Here is a 22,167-nt window from a genome sequence, read left to right as displayed (position 1 = left end):
TACCAACATTAGGTAAAGTCCCTTCTTAGTTGGTTCAATAAGGGTCGGATGAATTCTACATCTTAGGCAGCTCATGGACGAAACGTGGATTGATTTTGCCTTGTCTTGATTCATGTTTAAGACCAACACAAGGATAGAGAGAGGTTTAAAACTTCTTCCCCCCTGAAATCCTAAATTTTTTCTAAGTTCTGCGCGCTTTTTATACAACTTTACGATAATATTTATTTTTTTTTCTTATTGAACCTATCCAGGTGGCGTAATTACCTCCCCCCCCTCCGGATTTTTTCGCCCTTAGATTTAGGAAAATACCTATTTTTGTATTATCATTTAATAATAAAAAAATCTTTGTCTCCCCCCTCCTACCAATCAAACAGTTCGTGGTAACGAACTGTAGTAAGGAGCGACCCGGCTCAATAGTAACCTAAACTCTAAAAAACGGAATTTTTAAAACAATTTTTACATAAAAAGAATCGCATTTTAATGCTGATTTTAAATATATAAGTTTCGTTAAGTTTCGACTTACCCATAAAAAGTCATGAGCCTGTGAATATTTGCCTTATTTTAGAAAATAGGGGGAAATACCTCTTATAAGTCATAGAATCTAAACGAAAATCGCACCATCAGATTCAACATATCAGAAAGCCATAAAGTAGAAGTTTCGAGCTCCTATCTACAAAAATGTGGAATTTTGCATTTTTTGCCACAAGACAGGTCACGGATGCATGTTTATTTGTTTGTTTTTTTTTGTTTGTTTTTTCCCAGGGGTGATCGTACCCATTGGTCCTATTTTGGTCCCATTGGACCCATTGGTCCTAGAATATCGCAAGAGGGCTCATTCTAACGGAAATTAAGAGTTCTAGTGCTCTTTTTAAGTGACCAAAAATTGGAGGGCACCTAGGCCCCCTCCCACACTCGTTTTTCCCAAAGTCACCGGATCGAAATTCTGAGATAGCCATTCTATTCAGCATAGTCGGAAAACCTAATAACTATGTCTTTGGGGACGACTTACTCCTTCACAGTCCCCGTGGGAGGGGCTGCAAGTTACAAACTTTGACCAGTGTTTACACATAGTTATGGTTATTGGGAAGTATATAGACGCTTTCAGGGGGATTTTTCTTGGTTGGGGGAGGGGTTGAGGGGAGTAGGTTATGCGGGAGACCTTTCCATGGAGGAAATTGTCATGGGGGAAGAAAATTTCCATGAAGAGGGTGCAGGATTTTTTAAAGCATTTTTTAAAGAACAATGAAAAATTAAATATGAAAAAGTTTTTTCAACTGAAAGCAAGGAGCAGCGTTAAAACTTAAAATTGAACAGAAATTATTACGCATATGAGGGGTCCACCTCCTCCTAATACCTTGCTCTTTTCTCTAAAGTAACTTTATTAATTTCAAATATTTATTCTTCGGCCTTTGTGATTCAGGGGTGACCCGGCCTTTGTGACTTAAGGAGTTGGGTGAAAATTTAAGTTTTAATGTAAAGAGCGAGGTATTGACAAGGGGTGAACCCCCTCATATATGTAATAAAAATATACGAATATAGAAGTTTGTTGCATAAGTTACGTATATTTTCACTAATAAAAACGTTCGTAAAAAATTAAAAGTTCTAGTTGCCTTTTTAAATAACTCAAAATTGGAGGGTAACTAGGCCTACTCCCCCGCTCCTTTTTTCTCAAAATCGTCCGATCAAAACTATGGGAAAGCCATTTAGCCAGAAAAATAAATTGATATGCAAATTTTGCTTTAATTATTCATGTGCGGAGAGCCAAAATCAAAACATGCCTTAATTTAAAAACGTTCAGAAATTAAATAAAAAAAAGAATTTTTTAACTGAAAGTAAGGAGCGATATTAAAACTTGAAACGAACAGAAATTACTCCGTATATGAAAGTTGCTGTTCCCTCCTCAACGTCACGCTCTCTGTGCTAAAGTTTTTTACTGTTTTAAAAAGTAGAGTTGAGAGAAAGAGTCAAAATTTAGCGCAAAGAGTGGGGCATTGAGGAGGGAATAGCCCCTTTCATATACGGAGTAATTTCTGTTCGTTTTAAGTTTTAATATCGCTCCTTACTTTCAGTTATAAAAACTTGTTTTTTTATTATTCAATAGTAGTTAAAACCCCTTCTTAATTGGCGTAATAAGGGTTGAATGAATTATGCACCTTCGGCAGCTAAGTTACGTTTTTTTGCATTCTTCATATTCATCGCCGATTCCAAATAATTAAAACTGATTGTTTGCTTCCTAAAAGCAGACGATTCTTTAATACAATAAAAAGACAAGTATTGTTACGCCAATTAAGAAGGGGTTTTAACTACTTCTATATTCGTATATTTTTATTACATATATGAGGGGGTTCACCCCTTCTCAATACCTCGCTCTTTACATTAAAACTTAAATTTTCACCCAACTCCTTAAGTCACAAAGGCCGGGTTACCCCTGAATCGAAAAGGCCGAAGAATAAATATTTGAAATTAATAAAGTTACTTTAGAAAAAAGAGCAAGGTATTAGGAGGAGGTGGACCCCTCATATCCGTAATAATTTCTGTTCAATTTAAGTTTTAACGCTGCTCCTTGCTTTCAGTTGAAAAAACTTTTTCACATTTATTTTTTCATTGTTCTTTAAAAAATGCTTTAAAAAATCCTGCACCCTCTTCATGGAAATTTTCTTCCCCCATGACAATTTCCTCCATGGAAAGGTCCCCCGCATAACCTACCAAGAAAAATCCCCCTGAAAGCGTCTATATACTTCCCAATAACCATAACTATGTGTAAACACTGGTCAAAGTTTGTAACTTGCAGTCCCTCCCACGGGGACTGTGAAAGAAAATAGCGACGAAGACCACACTGCCTTTCCATAACAAACAAATACAACGTAGAAACAATAGGGAAAGTTTTTTCAAGACAATGGAAATTATTTATGTAGATATTTCGGCCCTATGTCCAAGGGCCGTCTTCAGCACAATACAATACTATATATATATATAAAAGAACTTACATCAAATTGTGAGAATTAAAACTGAATATAAAAACACTTATTAAAACAATTTTTTTTAAAAATATAGCCCTAGCATCCTTACTTCAGCGAAGTTCAACCAGGACTGGCGAAAAGAATGAAATGAAGAAATATAAACTCATTCAAACTAAAGAGAATAAAAATATCTACATAAATAATTTCCATTGTCTTGAAAAAACTTTCCCTATTGTTTCTACGTTGTATTTGTTTGGACTGTGAAAGAGTAAGTCGTCCCCAAAGACATAGTTATTAGGTTTTCCGACTATGCTGAATAGAATGGCTATCTCAGATTTTCGATCCGGTGACTTTGGGAAAAATTAGTGTGGGGGGGGCTAGGTGCCCTCCAATTTTCGGTCATTTAAAAAGAGCACTAGAACTCTTAATTTCCGTTAGAATGAGCCCTCTTGCGATATTCTAGGACCAATGGGTCCAATGGGACCAAAATAGGACCAATGGGTACGATCACCCCTGGGAAAAAACAAACAAAAAACAGACAAATAAACATGCATCCATGACCTGTCTTGTGGCAAAAAATGCAAAATTCCACATTTTTGAAGAAAGGAGCTCGAAACTTCTACCTTAGAGCTTTCTGATATGTTGAATCTGATGGTGCGATTTTCGTTTAGATTCTATGACTTATAAGAGGTATTTCCCCCTATTTTCTAAAATAAGGCAAATATTCACAGGCTCATGACTTTTTATGGGCAAGTCTAAACTTAACGAAACTTATAAATTTAAAATCAGCATTAAAATGCGATTCAATGTAAATATTGTTTTAAAAATTCCGTTTTTTAGAGTTTAGGTTACTATTGAGCCGGGTCGCTCCTCACTACAGTTCGTTACCACGAACTGTTTGATTGGTAGGAGGGGGGAGACAAAGATTTTTTATTATTAAATGATAATACAAAAATAGGTATTTTCCTAAATCTAAGGGCGAAAAAATCCGGAAGAGGTGGGGGCCACCTGGCCCCCCATCCTGGATAGGTTCAATAAGAAAAAAATATAAATATTATCGTAAAGTTGTATAAAAAGCGCGCAGAACTTAGAAAAAATTTAGGATTTCAGGGGGGAAGAAGTTTTAAACCTCTCTCTATCCTTGTGTTGGTCTTAAACATGAATCAAGACAAGGCAAAATCAATCCACGTTTCGTCCATGAGCTGCCTAAGATGTAGAATTCATCCGACCCTTATTGAACCAACTAAGAAGGGACTTTACCTAATGTTGGTAGGAAGAGGGGGGGCGGGCAAAGATTTTTTATACTTTATTTAAATGATAATACAAAAACTGTTATATTTTAAAATGTAAGGGACGGGCCCAAACACAGAAGAGTTGGGGGACGGACCATTTTTTAGGGATGCATTATTTTTCCTCACATGACCATGACAGCCTCAAATTACCTTAACACGTTAGTTCACAAATGATCTAAGAAGTGGGCTACTGAGTTTCAGCTACATTGGGATAAGCCAAAAATGCACTTGATCCGCTTCGATATTTACGATATATTGATTCGTAAGAAGCCGAAATTCCACGTGTCATTGAAGAGCACTGAAACGGCTTCTTTAGAAAATTTGTCTCTTTCCTTACAAAATTCCAAACTCAAAGGCATCCGAACTGTACTTCAAACTCTGTATGATAAAGATCTTTTAAATAAGAATATAAAGCGAACTACGAAATGGAACAAATACAATTTTAACAATAAAAGTGGAAATTTAAAAGGAAGATCGATATCCGATTATGTGAGACTTGGAAATCCAGCCCTTAAAACGAATGAGTTATCGGAACGAAGGATTTTTTTTTTCGCTGGAGATTATACGCTTTACTAAAATCAAAATTCATTTTAATCAATTTTTCTTTTATTTTTGCAACATTGTAAAATAAAATAAAAACTGGATTTTGGGAATTCTTTTATATACCATTATATTTTGATAAATCAGTTCAATTTGATATGTCTGATACGCAGTAAATTTCCACTATTTAAAAAAAAATAGTATTCAACAAAATTTCTTTTTTCTAATTCAGAGGCCTAGCCGAATGGATGCAAAAATATAATGGATCATACACAATATAAGCAATAAAAGTTGAAAGTCTTAGAGGAAGTTCGATATCCAGTCCAAAACGTGAAGATCAAACAGTTCGTGGTAACGAACTGTAGTAAGGAGCGACCCGGCTCAATAGTAACCAAAACTCTAAAGAATTGAATCTTGATATCAATAGCTACATCAAAAGAATCGCATTTTAAAGCTGATTTTAAATATATAAGTTTCATCAAGTTTAGTCCTACCCATCAAAAGTTACGAGCCTGAGAAAATTTGCCTTATTTATGAAAATAGGGGGAAACACCCCCTAAAAGTCGTAGGATCTTAACGAAAATGACACCATCAGATTCAGCGTATCAGAGAACACTACTGTAGAAGTTTCAAGCTCCTATCTACAAAAATGTGGAATTTTGTATTTTTTGCCAGAAGACAAATCACGGGTGCGTGTTTATTTGTTTGTTTTTTTGTGTTTTTTTTTTGTTTTTTTTCCCCAGGGGTCACCGTATCGACGAAGTGGTCCTAGAATGTCGCAAGAGGGCTCATTCTAATGGAAATAAAAAGTTCTAGTGCCCTTTGTAAGTGACCAAAAAATTTGGAGGGCATCTAGGCCCCCTCCCACGCTCATTTTTTTTCCAAAGTCAACGGATCAAAATTTTGAGATAGCCATTTTGTTCAGCATAGTCGAAAACCATAATAACTATGTCTTTGGGGATGACTTACTCCCCCACAATCCCTGGGGGAGGGGCTGCAAGTTACAAACTTTGACCAGTGTTTACATATAGTAATGGTTATTGGGAAGTGTAGAGACGTTTTCAGGGGGATTTTATTTTATTTGGGGGTGGGGCTGAGGAGAGGGGGCTATGTTGGAGGATCTTTCCTTGGAGGAATCTGTCATGGGGGAAGAAAAATTCAATGAAAAGGGCACAGGATTCTCTAGCATTACTATAAGAAAACAATGAAAAATAAACATGAAAACGTTTTTTCAAATGAAAGGAAGAAGTAGCATTGAAACTTAAAACGAACAGAGATTATTACGCATATGAGGGGTTCTAAAAATACTTTAGCATAAAGAGCGAGGTATTTAGGAGGAGATAAATACCTTGCTCTTTATGCTAAAGTATTTTTAGTAATTTCAACTATTTATTCTACGGCCTTTCTGATTCAGGGGTCATTCTTAAAGAATTGGGACAAAACTTACGATTTGGTGTAAAGAGCGAGGTATTAACGAGGGTACAAACCCCCTCGTATACATAATAAAAATATAAGGTTATGAAAGTTTGTTACGTAAGTTAATTCTTAAGTTACGCATATTTTTTACTAATAAAAACGTTCGTTAAAATTCTAGTTGCCGTTTTAAGTAACCGAAAAATTACAGGGCAACTAGGCCTCCTTCCTCACCCCTTATTTCTCAAAATCATCTGATCAAAAATAAGAGAAAGCCATTTAGCCAAAAAAGGAATTAATATGCAAATTTCATTTTAATAATTTATGTGCGGAGAGCCAAAACCAAACATGCATTAATTCAAAAACGTTCAGAAATTAAATAAAAAAATACTAATTTTTTTAGCTGAAAGTAAGGAGCGACATTAAAACTTAAAACGAACAGAAATTACTCCGTATATGAAATGGGTTGTCCCCTCCACAATCCCTCGCTCTTTACGCTAAAGTTTGACTTTTTGCCACAATTCTACTTTTTAAAACAATTAAAAGCTTTAGCGTAAAGAGCGAGGGATTGTGGAGGGGACAACCCATATCATATACGGAGTAATTTCTGTTCGTTTTAAGTTTTAATGTCGCTCCTTACTTTCAGCTAAAAAAATTAGTTTTTTTTTTTTAGTTAATTTTGAAATAGAGCCATTAAAATGAATGACTTGTTGACTTTTTTTTTTACTGAATATGATACATTTTACTAATGATTAATATATTTAAATCAGTTTTTCATCATTATAGGGCTGAAAAATTAAAAAGATATGTTGTTTATTGTCCTCAATACCTTCTTTGAACGAAATTCTTTCAAATGTGTAAAAAATAAAGTGGCAAATCATTTTTTGATTCACGAGTTCAAAATATTGGTTCAACAAATATGCAGATTGCTTAAAAAATTATCGATGTGGGTTTCAAAATTTAGCCTTTTTGAAATAAATCGAATCAAAAGGGAAAGTTTTGACAAAAAAAAACTTTCCAAAATAGCAAAATTTGCACAAGCACATACAATTAGTCACGCATGTAGATTTTGATTACTATCAAACAGTTCGTGGTAACAAACTGTAGTAAGGAGCGACCCGGCTCAATAGTAAACGAAACTCTAAAAAACGGAATTTCGATGCTAAAAGATATATCAAAAGAATCGGATTTTTATGCTAATTTTTAATATATAAGCTTCATCAAATTTAGTCTTTGTCATCAAAAGTTACGAGCCTGAGAAAATTTGCCTTATTTTGGAAAATAGGGGGTAACACCCCTAAAAGTCATAGGATCTTAACGAAAATCTCACCATCGAATTCAGCCTATAGAAAAAATTTCAAGGTCCAATCTACAAAAATGTGGAATTTTGTATTTTTTTTGCCAGAAGACAAATCACGGGTGCCTGTTTATTTGTTTGTTTTTTTTTTTTTTCCAGGGGTCATCGTATTGACCAAGAGTTCTCGAGTGTTGCAAGAGGGCTCATTCTAACGGAAATGAAAAGTTCTAGTGCCCTTTTTAAGTGACAAAAAATTGGAGGGCACCTAGGCCCCCTCCCACGCTCATTTTTTCCCAAAGTCAGCGGATCAAAACTGTGAGATAACCATTTTGTTCCGCATAGTCAAAAACCATAATAACTATGTCTTTGGGGATGAGTTACCCCCTACAGTCCCTGGGGGAGGGGCAGCAAGTTACAAACTTTGACCAATGTTTACATACAGTAATGGTTACTGGGAAGCGTACCGACGTTATCAGGGGGATTTTTTTGGTTTAGGTGGGGGGTTCAGGGGAGGGGGCTATATGGGAGGATCTTTCCTTGGAGGAATATTTCATGGGAGAAGAGAAATTCAATGAAAAGAGCGCAGGATTTTCAAGCATTACTATTAAAAAAAAAAAAAATGAAAATATAAACATGAAAAAGTTTTTTCAATTGAAGGTAAGGAGAAGCATTAAAACTTAAAACAAGCAGAGATTATTACACATACCAGGGGTTCTAAAAATACTTTAGCATAAAGAGCGAGGTATTTAGGAGGAGATAAATACTTCGCTCTTTATGCTAAAAATTTTTAAAGTAATTTCAACTATTTATTCTACGGCCTTTCTGATTCAGGAATCATTCTTAAAGAATTGGGACAAAACAATATTTAGTGTGAAAAGCGAGGCATTAACGAGGGGACCAACCGCCTCATATATATAATCAAAAATATAAGAATATAAAAGTTTGTTACGCAAGTTAATTCTTAAGTTACGTATATTTCTTACTAATAAAAACGTTCGTTAAAAATTATAAGATCTAGTTGCCTTTTTAAGTAACCGAAAAATTGGAGGGCAACTAGGCCTCCTTCCCCACCCCTTATTTCTCAAAATCGTCTCATCAAAACTAAGAGAAAGCTATTTAGCCAAAAAAAAAAGAATATGCAAACTTCATTTTAATAATTTATGTACGGAGAGCCAAAATCAGACATGCATTAATTCAAAAACTTTCAGAAATTAAATAAAAAAAAACAAATTTTTTGAATCAAAAGTAAGGAGCGACATTAAAGCTTAAAACGATCAGAAATTACTGCGTATATAAAAGTGGCTTTTCCTCCTCGACACCCCGCTCCTTGCGCTAAAGTTTGGTTCTTTCTCGCAACTCTACTTTTTAAAACAATAAAAAATTTAGCGTAAAGAGTGGGATGTCGAGGAGGAAAAGCCCCTTTCATATACGGAGAAATTTCTGTTCGTTTTAAGTTTTAATGTCGCTCCTTACTTTCATTTCAAAAACTTGTTTGTTTGTTTTTTTTCAGTAAAGCGACTATGCAGATAGTCACTCAATCACATGCAGAAAGCCACACATGCAGTTAGTCTATACAAGATTCACAAATGTGATGGTGAAAATAGTAATATTTCACACATACAATTAGTCATAAAATTAGTCAAATGCAGGAAGTAACATAAAATTAGTCTACAGAAGATTCACACGTGTAATTGCAAAATTTGTAAGATATAAAACATGCAATTAGTCATACGATTAATCAAATGCAGAAAGTCACACATGCAATTAGTCTACATAAGAATTACAACATGCAATAGTGAAGTGAGTAAGATTTCTCACATGAAATTGGTCGCACAATTAGTCACATGAAGAGTCACACGTGTAACTAGTTTACATTACATTCACACACGCAATTGTAATATTAGTAAGATTTCACATATGCAATTAGTCACACAATTATTCAAAAAGCAGAAAATCACACATGCATTTAGTCTACATAAGATTGACACATGCAATTGTGAAATGAGTAAGATTTCTGACATGAAATTGGTCACACAATTCGTTACACGTGTAATTAGTTTGCATTACATTCACATACGCAATTGTAATATTAGTAAGATTTCACACATGCAATTAGTCACACAATTAGTCAAAACGCAGAAAGTCACACATGCATTTAGTCTACATAAGATTGACACATGCAATTGTGAAATGAGTAAGATTTCTCAACTGAAATTAGTCACACAATAACATGCAGAAAGTCAAACATAGAATCAAGTTTATATAACATTGAAAAATGCACTATTCGGAGTGCAAATCGTAGTCTACACAGGAGGAATCCTTTATACGATGCATAAAATATGAAAACATCTACAAACCAATATATTGGTAGGGCTATGTATGGATCCATCGTAGAAGGAGGGAGGGGGTGTATTGTCAGAGTAATGACTATTTTGTGGAAAAGGAGCATAAAATAAGGAATCTAATGGTACTAATTTATTTTGATTAAGATATTTTCCTCAGATGTACCTTAACTGTAAAGCATTACACCAGTAAGCCTGTCATCTTAAAATCGACTAACCTAATTAACATATCAAAATTTCCGAAGTTAACCTAGGTCTAATTTGTGCACACTCAATTTTCAGCTTTCATCCTATGGCATTGTTTTTAATCATCTCAAATATCCAATTTTCAGGGAAAGTTTCTACTTTTTCATGAGGTCGCCAAGCGCATCACCATAAGTGGCGCTAATAGTTTTTCATCCCAATCTGCCCATATATAAATCAACGATGAACTTATTTTTCATTCTCTCTGAGAGAAACTAGATCTTCAGACAATTCAATCGCAAGCATGTTTTTTTTATATTTTACAAGGGAAGGTCTCAGATCAGGTCACCAACTTTCCCTGGACAGACTCTTATGACTATGCTCTACTTTAAACCCCAGTCAAATAAACATATAAATTTATATCTCCTTCAAAACTAAACCAATTATCAAATAATGGCAAGTAGATAAGCATCAGATTCCTAGAAGCCAAAGGAATGCAAATATTTTCAGTAATAAGTGAGGCTTAAAGGAGCTAGAAAGGCTTTTTTTGGTCATACTGATTGTAAATTATTTTTAATCCATGGCTACAGACATAAATTCCTCGAAGCTAAAGAGAAATTATTCTAAAAAATTATATATACAAGACATGTTAAAAGATCAAGTAATCAAAATGTACCTCTCAAACCTAAATGAGATTCTTCAGAGTTGTGTAAATAGTCAGTTTTGTGTTATAAGAAGTAAGAACTTTGAGCAGTCAGTTTCTTCTGAGGTGCGAGCACCTTTCTCATCTAGGAGATATAATCTTCAATGTTTGGTTTTGACTACTTTTCTTGTTTAAGAGATATTATCTTCAAAGCTCTAAAAAAAAAGTCGGCACCATGCAACATGGATTAAGAATATGAGCAATTTCTTCTTAGGTGCGAACGGCTTTCTTGTTTAAGAGATATTATCTTATTTTTGGGTGCTTTCTTATGTAAGAAATAGTATCTTGAAAGTTCTAAAAATATTCAGCGTCATACAGTATAGAACATGAATATGAGCAATTCCTTCTATGTGCGACCATGCGATATGGATCAAAAACTTGAGCACTTTCATCTGAGGTACGAGCACCTTTTAATCTAAGTAATATAATTTTCAAATTTGTACTTTAGTTTTGAGCACTTTTCTTATCTAAGAGATATTATGTTCGAAATTCTAAAAACCGTCAGCATTATACAATATGGATCATGAATTTGAGCGATTCCTTCTTATCTTGGCTTTTTTGTTTTGGATATATTAGCTTCAAATTTCTACAAACGCTTAGTTTGAACACTTTTCTTATGTAAGAGATGTTGTCTTCAAATTCTAAAAATAGTCGACACCACGCAATATGGAACAAGAATTTGAGCACTTTCATTTGAGGTGCGAGCACCTTTCTCATCTAAGAGATATAATATTCAAATTTGTGCAAGTAGTTAGTTTAGCACTTCTCTTATCGAAGAGATATTGTGTTCGAAGTTCTAAAACAGTCAGCATTACAGAATATGGATCATGAATTTGAGCAATTTCTTCTTATCTTAGCTTTCTTGTTTAAGAGATATTATCTTCAAATTTTTAGAAGCACATATTTTTGAGCAGTTTTCTTATGTAACTGATATTGTCTTCAAATTATAAAAATAGTCGACACCATTCAATATGGAACAAGAACTTGAGCACTTTTCATCTGAGGTGCGAGCACCTTTTAATCTAAGAGATTTAATCTTCAAATTTGAAAAAATAGTGAGCAATTTCCTTATGTAAGAGATATTGTCTTCAAATTCTAAAAATAGTCGACATTATTCAATATGGATCAAGAACTTGAGTAATTTTATCTGAGGTGCGAGCACCCTTTAATCTAAGAGATATGATCTCCAAATTTGTACAGATAGTTAGCTTTGAGCATCTTTCTTGCGTAAGAGATATTATCTTCAAAGTTCTAAGAATTGACAGGACCATGCAATTTAGATAAAGAATTCAAAGATTTTCTTCTGAGGTGTGGGAACCTTTCTCATCTAAGAGAAATAATCTTCAAATTCGCACAAATAGTTAGCTTTGAGCACCTTTCTTATGTAAGAGATTATCTTCAAAGTTTTAAAAATTGACAGCACCATGCAATTTAGATAAAGAATTCAAGGATTTTCTTCTAAGGTGCGGGAACCTTTCTCATCTAAGAGAAATAATCTTCAAATTCGCACAAATAGTTAGCTTTGAGCACCTTTCTTATGTAAGAGATTATCTTCAAAGTTTTAAAAATTGACAGCACCATGCAATTTAGATAAAGAATTCAAGGATTTTCTTCTGAGGTGTGGGAACCTTTCTCATCTAAGAGAAATAATCTTCAAATTCGCACAAATAGTTAGCTTTGAGTAATTTTCTTATGTAAGAGATTATCTTCAAAGTTCTTAACACAGTCAGCACCATGCAATAGATAAAGAATTCAAGCATTTTCTTCTTATGAGTGAGCACCTTTCACATAATTATCCCCAGACTTGCAATAACATTTTGTTTTGAGTACTTTTCTTATGTAAGAGATAGTATCTTAAAAGTTTTAAAAATAGGCCGCACCATGCAATATCAGGGTTCGGACAGGTCGGTCTGTTTCAAATTATAGGCTCTGTCCTATTTTTATAGGATTTCCCGGGCCCAAATATAGGCCAAATATGGATTCGGAAGTCCTCGGGATCAGATCTGTGGTAGATGGCGTGGGATGCCTGGTCACATTAATTACCAAGTTTCATCCCGATCCCTCCAATCTAAGCGTTTTCCATGATTTTAGGTCCCCCCCCCGCCCGATGTCACCAGATCCGGTCGGGCTTTAATATAAGAGATTTGAGACCCGATATCCTTCTAAATATCAAATTTCATTGAGATCCGATCACCCGTTCGTAAGTTAAAAATACCTCATTTTTTCTAATTTTTCAGAATCAACTCCCCCCCCCCAACTACCCCAAAGAGAGCGGATCCGTTCTGGTTATGTCAATCATGTATCTAGGACTTGTGCTTAATTTTCCCACCAAGTTTCAGCCCAATCCCTTCACTCTAAGTGTTTTCCAAGATTTTAGGTTTCCCCCCCCCCAAACTCCCCCAATGTCACCAGATCCAGTCGGGATTTAAAACAACCGTTCTGATCAGCCGTTCGTAAGTTAAAAATACTTCATTTTTCTATTTTTTCTGAATTAACGGGCACCAAACTCCCCCCAGATGGTCAAATCGGGAAAACGACTATTTCTAATTTAATCTGGTCCAGTTCCTGATATGCCTGCCAAATTTCATCGTCCTAGCTTACCTGGAAGTGCCTAAAGTAGCAAAACCAGGACCGACAGAATTTGCGATTGCTCTGTGTCACTTGGTTAATACCAAGTGCCATAAAAAAACTATGCTACAATGAGATTAACCGAACAGACGGACCAAAGGATGATGAGGCGATAAACGTTAAAAATCTGATTCCGACAATCTTCCATGCAGGAGGGCCAACTTTGCACTTATATCAGGGACATTAAACTTACGAATTATCTTACCATTGCTATACCATGGGGGGAGATAAAGTAAAAATTTACAATATCTGAAATAAAAAGTCCGAATCTGATTAAAATCATTTTTCTTTAGAAGGGGATAAAGACCAGATAGATAAAGGACAGATTGATCACAGAATGTAGCATATAGCCTACCCAGTGCACGTCTATTATACTTCTCTCGATTAGCAACTATCTTAGAATAGCCCATTTGAATAACTGGGCCGTATTCACATCAGCCAGCCAACGTTCAGCCAGGAAACACATAAGTCGCAAGAACTCCAGTCTCATTAAGCAGATACGACTAGCCTATATACTGATCTTTGCTCATTTCGGACAGGCCCAACATGACAAAAAACAAAACATAGGCTACTAAGTCAACACAACAGCATAGCCCAGGCAGAAGCAGCTTACTAAGCCCAACACAAAGCATTAGTTAAGTTCAAAAAGCTCAACAGTTGTAATTAATTATCAATCTACACCAAAGGACAGAAAATTGCAAATCATGAGCAATGTTCTTAGTGCTCTTCAGCCGAATAATAGGAATAATAGGATTTTAGCCAAAATATAGGCATTTTATGGGAGTGCATTAAAATATAGGAGTTTATTGGAATTTATAGGCGAGTCCGAACACTGCAATATGGATCAAGCGCTCGAACATTTTCTCACGTGAACACTTTTCTAAAGCCAGTTTTCTAAGCACTTTTCTCTTACCTACCGCTATTCTAGGCTAGGTCACCTCTAATTTTTATGTTAAGTGACAGCTTCAGCCTCCATTGGTGCTTTTTTTAGTCTCAAAAGGCAAAACAGGGGTGCGGTCATCAACAAGGGCCTCAAATTTAACTTCCACTTCATCAAAAACATAGACAACGCATTTTCTTTTATTTGAACTCCAACCATGTATACAGGGGTTACTTGCCCTCCCCAGAGTATTTTCTCTCATTTCAACTCTGGGCGTGTATTCAGTGGTTGCTAGCCCTCCACTGTGCATTTTTTCTCATTTGAACTCCAGGCATATATGCAGGGATTGCTAGGCCTCCCCTGAACATTTTTTCTCATTTGAACACCAGACGTGTGTACTTGAGTTGCTGGCCCTCCCGTCAGCATTTTCTTTCATTTTACCTTTAGACATGCATACAGGTGTTGCTAGCCCTCCCCTGAGCATTTTCTCTCATTTGAACTCCATGCCTGTACACAGGGGTTGCTAGCCCTCACCTGAGCATTTTCTCTTATTTAAACTTCAGGCGTGTATACAGGGCACTGTAGAGAGATTAAATAAAAAAACAAGTTTTTTAAATGAAAGTAAGGAGCGACATTAAAACTTAAAACGAACAGAAATTACTCCGTATATGAAAGGGGCTTTTCCTTCTCAACGCCCCGCTCTTTACGCTAAAGTTTGACTCTTTCTCTTAACTCTACATTTTAAAACAGTAAAAAACTTTTTGTAACATTTTTGTAGATAGGAGCTTGAAACTTCTACAGTAGGGTTCTCTGATACGCTGAATCTGACGGTGTGATTTTCGTTAAGATTCTATGACTTTTAGGGGGTGGTTCCCCCTATTTTCCAAAATAACGCAAATTTTCTCAGGCTCGTAACTTTTGATGGGTAAGACTAAACTTGATGAAACTTATATATTTAAAATCAGCATTAAAATGCGATTCTTTTGATGTAGCTATTGGTACCAAAATTCCAATTTTCAGACTTTTGGTTACTATTGAGCCGGGTCGCTCCTTACTACAGTTCGTTACCACGAACTGTTTGATTAGCCAGTATAATCATTGCCTATATCAACCTTGAGTGTACTTGAGTTGCTGGCCCTCCCCTGAGCATTTTCTTTCATTTGACCTTTAGACATGCATACAGGTGTTGCTAGCCCTCCCCTGAGCATTTTCTCTTATTTAAACTTCAGGCGTGTATACAGGGCACTGTAGAGAGATTAGCCAGTATAATCATGCCTATATCAACCATTATCCAAAGCCGGACGAGGATGTACCTGCTCTGGAGAACATATAAGCAAGCAGAAACATAAGCGATATTAGATTTGTTCATGGGTAGGCACGCGACTGGCAAAGGAATTCACAGGCTGGACAACAGGAAAAGAAATAAGACAAATCGGTCGTCTAGGGGATAAGGAAGAATGCTGTACGTTGAAGGGATAAAGAAAGAAAAAGGCAAATTATTGATATGGCTGCATTAATGCAAAAGGTAGATAAGATTGGTTTGAGAATAGAAAGAAAAACAAAAAATGAATTTATAAGGATAGCTAAGGTAAAAATCAAGGTGACATGCCAAAAAGGGTGTTAGCTGTAAAGGCGGATAAAGCAAACATATTCAAAAGCAGAAAGCGGCATTATAAAATTATGTTAGCTACCGATTAAAGAAAAAGCGAGGACAATTTTCTTAAGAAGCGAAGCTAATTATGCCAAGACAGCTAAAACGAGAACTGAATGTACAGGATTAAAGAAAAAAACTCAACCCCTCCTTTTCTAAAAAAAAAAAGCCCTAGAAATGCGCAGGACTAAAATCATTTGTTTTGGCATCTGCAAAAGTCTTTTGCTATGGCATATCAAAGCTTAATAATTAAGCTACAGCAAATTATGCAAGCAAGGCTATTGGCGGACCTAGTGAGGGGCCATACCCCCTCCCTCTGGCTCCAAACATACTCTGGACAAGAAAAAGTTTGATTAGCAACTGACATTAAACTTGGTAACTAGAATGACTAAATAAGTGTAAATAATGTTAACACAATTCTGAAACATTCCAAGTTTTGTACCAAACTTACAAGTAACACAGAACTAGAAAGATAATGAAAAGAAGCATGAGTGTTAACTAATCATAAAAAAGTGCTTTCTCATTACAAGTTTTACGTAATTTTCAATTTTGTGCCAGAATATTTATAACAATAATAACAAGAAGAATTATATTCTTCTTATGATACAAATACAATTCTCTAGATGTCCTTCAATTTTCTGAAAACTCACTAATGTTTTCACGAAAAAAAGTTCTTAACAGACGTTTGGTATTTTCTTGGATAGGGCTATTCCACAAGTTATTAGAAGAAAAACAAAGGTTCTACATCAGATTTCGAAGGATATTTTATGGCACAAAAAAAGAGTATAAAAGAGGAAAAATTCAAGGGAATATTTTTCCTTACCAAGAAAAAAGTTTTGACGCTTCATGGCACAATATTACTATCTAAAACAACAGACTATTGTGAATCCTAATAGATCATCTCTGCTAAAACTATTAGATTGCCCCTTTGTGGTAAAATATTTTGTCTCAAATTTCGAGTAGCCCAGCCACTTTGTGGATCCCTCTCCCTCTATTTATGAAATTTCTGCTATTTCCCTGTTGCAGTTGGCACTAGAAATTTTCGTATTTTCTAAAATTTAATCCCCCCACCCCCTTTTAGAAATCCTGGATAGGCAACTCAATTAAATCATATCTGTGGGATTGGACAGTAGCGAACCACTTCGCCGGCTCACACAATTTCTTTCTGCTTTCGTAATCACGCATTATACAACTTCGCACCATTATTCAGCGATTGAGAAATGTCCACAGAATCGACGATGGGACAGAAAATGGGAGGAGCTTTTGCATGCGCTATGATTGTAGTAGACAAATATTTTTGATTGTGATTCTACTGGTTAAACCTCTCTACATTAATAGAGGGATCACTAGCCCTCCCGTGAGCATTTTCTCTCATTTGCAGAGATGTGTATACAAGGGTTGATAGACCTCCCCTGAGCAATTTCTCTCATTTGAACTACGGGCATGTATACAGGGGGTTGCGAGCACTCTCCCGAGTATTTTCTCTCAATTGAACAATAGGCATGCATACAGGGGTTGCAAGCCTTCCCTGAGCATTTTCTCTCATTTAAACTCCAGGCATGCATACGGGAATCCTCATCCTCTTTTGAGCATTTTCTATGGTTTATATTCCATGGGTGCATACAGGGGTTGCTAAGCCTCCCCTGAGCCTTTCCTCTCGTTTGAAGTCTAAGTGTGTATACAGGCGTTATTAGCCCCTCTCCCAAGCACTTTCTCTCATTTGAACTCCAGGCATGCATATACAAGTTGGTAACCCTCCTTTGAGCATTTTCTCTCATTTGAACTCTAGGCGTGCATATAGGAGTTGCTAGCCCTTCCCTGAGCATTTCCTTTCATTGGAATCCCAGGCATAAATACAGGGGTTGCTAGCCCTCCTTTAAGCATTTTCTTCCATTTGAACTCCAGGCGTGCATATAGAAGTTGTTAGGCCTCCCCTGAGCAATTTCTCTCACTTGAACTCCAGGCGTGTATACAGGGGATTCTAGCCCTCCCCTAAGCCTTTTCTCTGATTTGAACTCCAGGCAAATATATAGGGGATGCCGGCCCTCTCAAGAACTTTTTCTCTCACTTGAACTCAAGGTACGTATACAGGGGTTGCTAGCCCTCTCCTGAACATTTTCTCGCATTTGAACTCCAGGCGTGTATACAGGTGGTGATAGTCTTCCCCAATGTATTTTCTCTCATTTGAACTCAAGGCGTGTATACGGGGTTGCTAGCCCTCCCTTCAAAATTTTCTCTCATTTAAAATCCAGGCATGTATATAGGGGTTGCTAGCCCTCCCATGAGCTTTTTCTCTCTCTTGAACTCTAGGCCTGCATAGAGGAGTTGCTAGCCCTCCCCTTGGCTTTTTCTCTCAATTGAACTTCAGAAATCTATAGAAAGGTTACTTGTGCCCCCCCTGAAGACTTTCTCTCGTTTGAACTCCAGGCGTATATACAGGGATGTTAGCCCTACCCTCAGCATTTTCTCCCATTGGAACTCTAGGCATGCATGCAAGGATTGCTAGCTCTCCCCTGAGCATTATCTCTCATTTGAACTCCAGGTGTGTATACAGGTAGTGCTACACCTCCCTGTGCATTTTCTACCATTTGAACTCCAGGCATGCATTCTCTGCATGCCTTCTATTGAGTAATAATTACCCAACATTTAAATAATTAATAACTAATTCAGTCTTATTGTGCCATCAAGTTCAGCAGCAAGTAATTCAAAAAAATCATTAGTACTTGTATTGAGTAATAATTACCCAACAAGTAAATAATTAATAATCAATTCAAAGTCTAATGGTGTAATGAAGCTCAGCAGCAAGTATTTCAATGAAGATCATCAGCACTTGCATTGAGCAACCATTACTAAATAATTAATTAAATACTTAATTCAAAGTCTTATTGTGCCATCGAGTTCAGCAGCAAGTAATTAAAAAAAAAATCATTAGATTGAGTATTGAAGTATAGAAGTATTGAGTAATAATTACCTAACAACTAAATAATTAATAATCAATTCAAAGTCTAATGGTGTAATGAAGGTCAGCAGCAAGTAATTCAATGAAGATCATCAGCACTTGCATTGAGCAACCATTACTAAATAATTAATTAAATACTTAATTCAAAGTCTTATTGTGCCATCGAGTTCAGCAGCAAGTAATTAAAAAAAAAATCATTAGATTGAGTATTGAAGTATAGAAGTATTGAGTAATAATTACCTAACAACTAAATAATTAATAATCAATTCAAAGTCTAATGGTGTAATGAAGCTCAGCAGCAAGTATTTCAATGAAGATCATCAGCACTTGCATTGAGCAGCCATTACTAAATAATTAATTAAATACTTAATTCAAAGTCTTATTGTGCCATCGAGTTCAGCAGCAAGTAATTAAAAAAAAAAATCATTAGATTGAGTATTGAAGTATAGAAGTATTGAGTAATAATTACCTAACAACTAAATAATTAATAATCAATTCAAAGTCTAATGGTGTAATGAAGCTCAGCAGCAAGTATTTCAATGAAGATCATCAGCACTTGCATTGAGCAGCCATTACTAAATAATTAATTAAATACTTAATTCAAAGTCTTATTGTGCCATCGAGTTCAGCAGCAAGTAATTAAAAAAAAAATCATTAGATTGAGTATTGAAGTATAGAAGTATTGAGTAATAATTACCTAACAACTAAATAATTAATAATCAATTCAAAGTCTAATGGTGTAATGAAGGTCAGCAGCAAGTAATTCAATGAAGATCATCAGCACTTGCACTGAACAACCATTACTAAATAATTAATTAAATACTTAATTCAAAGTCTTATTGTGCCATCAAGTTCAGCAGCTAGTAATTAAAAAAAAATCATTAGTACTTGTATTGAGTAATAATTACCCAACAACTAAATAATTAATAATCAATTCAAAGTCTAATGGTGTAATGAAGGTCAGCAGCAAGTAATTCAATGAAGATCATCAGCACTTGCACTGAACAACCATTACTAAATAATTAATTAAATACTTAATTCAAAGTCTTATTGTGCCATCAAGTTCAGCAGCAAGTAATCAAAAAAAAATCATTAGTACTTGTATTGAGTAATAATTACTCAACAACTAAATAATTAATAATCATTTCAAAGTCTAATGGTGTAATGAAGCTCAGCAGCAAGTAATTCAATGAAGATCATTAGCACTTGCACTGAGCAACCATTAGCAAATACATAATTAAATACTTAATAATTAATTCAAAGCCTAATTGTGGAATCAAGTTAACCAGCAAGTAATTCAATGAAGATCATCAGCATTTGCACTGAATAATAACAGCCCAATAACGAATTAAGTAATAATTTATTATAAGTTTTATCGTGTAATCAGGTTTCAAAACTCAAAAATGTTAAGAGTAAGGTAACAAGACTTTTCACTCTTGTATATTATCTAGAAAATCAGAGTCAATGCAGTTACATTGACTAAATAAAAGGTTATTCATCTTCTATTTTTCGAGCCTCATCGCATACAACAAATGATCAAAGAAAGTTATGGAGAGTTAAGGAAGTGTGACATTTTTAGGGTGCAAATTGACTGGAAGTGATCAGCTTTCTTCCCCCTTCTGCCAACGTTTTGCATCCGGGTATCCCAGTAACACCCCATTGTATCTGATCAAAATTATGAGGTGCCTTTCACCTAGAATTGCCAAAAGACTCTACAATACGAGACATACCCACATCAAACAGTTCGTGGTAACGAACTGTAGTAAGGAGCGACCCGGCTCAATAGTAACCAAAACACTAAAAAATAGAATTTTGATACCAATAGCTACATCAAAAGAGTCGCATTTTAATTCTGATTTTAAATATATAAATTTCACCAAGTTTAGTATTACCTATCAAAAGTTTCAAGCCTGAGAAAATTTGCGTTTTTTTAGGAAACAGGGGGAAACACGCCCTAAAAGTCATAGAATCTTAACGAAAATCACACCATCATATTCAGTGTATCAGAGAACCCTACTGTAGAAGTTTCAAGCTCCTATCTACAAAAATGTGCAATTTTGTATTTTTGCCAGAAGGCAGATCACGGATGCGTTTTTTTTTGTTTTTTTTTTTCAGGGGTGATCGTATCGACCCAGTTGTCGTAGAATGTTGCGACAAAGCTCATTCAAACGGAAATGAAAAGTTCTAGAGCCCTTTTTAAGTGACCAAAAAACTGAAGGGCTCCTAGGCCCCCTCCCATGCTAATTATTTTCCCAAAGTCAGCGGAGCAAAATTCTGAGATAGCCATTTTATTCAGCGTAGTCGAAAAACCTTATAACTATGTCTTTGGGGACGACTTACTCCCCAACCCGTGGGAGGGGCAACAAGTTACAAACTTTGATCAGTGCTTACATATAGTAATGGTTATTGGGAAGTGTGCAGGCGTTTTCAGGAGGATTTTTTTTGGTTGGGGGAGGGGTTGAGAAGAGGGGGATATGCTGGGCGAACTTTCCATCGAGAATTTGTCATGGGGGAAGAAAGATTTCCATGAAGGGAGCGCAGGATTTACTAGCATTATTAAAAAAAAACAATGAAAAAATAAATATGAAAAAGTTTTTTTCAGCTGGAAGTAAGGAACAGCATTAAAACTTAAAACAAACAGAAATTATGACCCATACGAGCGGCTCACCTCCTCCTAATACCTCGCTCTTTACGCTAAAGTATTTTTAGTAATTTCAACTATTTATTCTACGGCTTTTGTGATTCAGGGGTCAATCTTAATCAATCGGGACAAAATTTAAGCTTTAGTGTAAAGAGCGAGGTACTGACGAGGGGGCAAACCCCCTCATATATGTAATAAAAACATGAGAATACATAAGTTCTTTACGTAAGCTAATTTATAAGTTACGTAAATCTTTTACTAATAAAAAGATTCGTAAAAAATTAAAAGTTTTAGTTGCCTTTTTAATTAACCAAAAAATCGGAGGGCAACTAGGCTTCTTCCCCCGCTCTTTTTTTCTCAAAATCATTCGATCAAAATTATGAGAAAGCCATTTAGCAAAAAAAAAAATATGCAATTCGTTTTAATTATTCCTCTGCAAAGAGCCAAAATCAAAACATGCATTGATTCAAAAACGTTCAGAAATTAAATAAAAAACAAACAAGTTTTTTTTAACTGAAGGTCAGGAGCGACATTGAAACTTAAAACGAACAGAAATTACTTCGTATATGAAATGGGCTGCTCCATCATCAACGCCCCGCTCTTTACGCTAAAGTCTTTTACTGTTTTAAAAAGAAAAATTGAGAGAAACAGTCAAACTTTAGCGTAAAGAGCGGGGCG

The 22,167-nt window shown here is 35.5% G+C and overlaps 1 protein-coding gene across 2 annotated transcripts in view; it reads right to left on the bottom strand.

Moving 5' to 3' along the window:
- Window positions 1-22,167, bottom strand: part of LOC136040975 (signal transducer and activator of transcription 5B-like) — a 206,711-nt gene that overhangs the window by 79,073 nt on the left and 105,471 nt on the right. The gene's annotated exons all lie outside the window — the stretch shown is intronic.

Source organism: Artemia franciscana, chromosome 21, assembly GCF_032884065.1.
Source record: "Artemia franciscana chromosome 21, ASM3288406v1, whole genome shotgun sequence".
Lineage (NCBI taxonomy): Eukaryota > Metazoa > Arthropoda > Branchiopoda > Anostraca > Artemiidae > Artemia > Artemia franciscana.
Note: the sequence above shows the minus strand (reverse complement) of the source record. Positions and strands in the feature narration are given on the sequence as shown.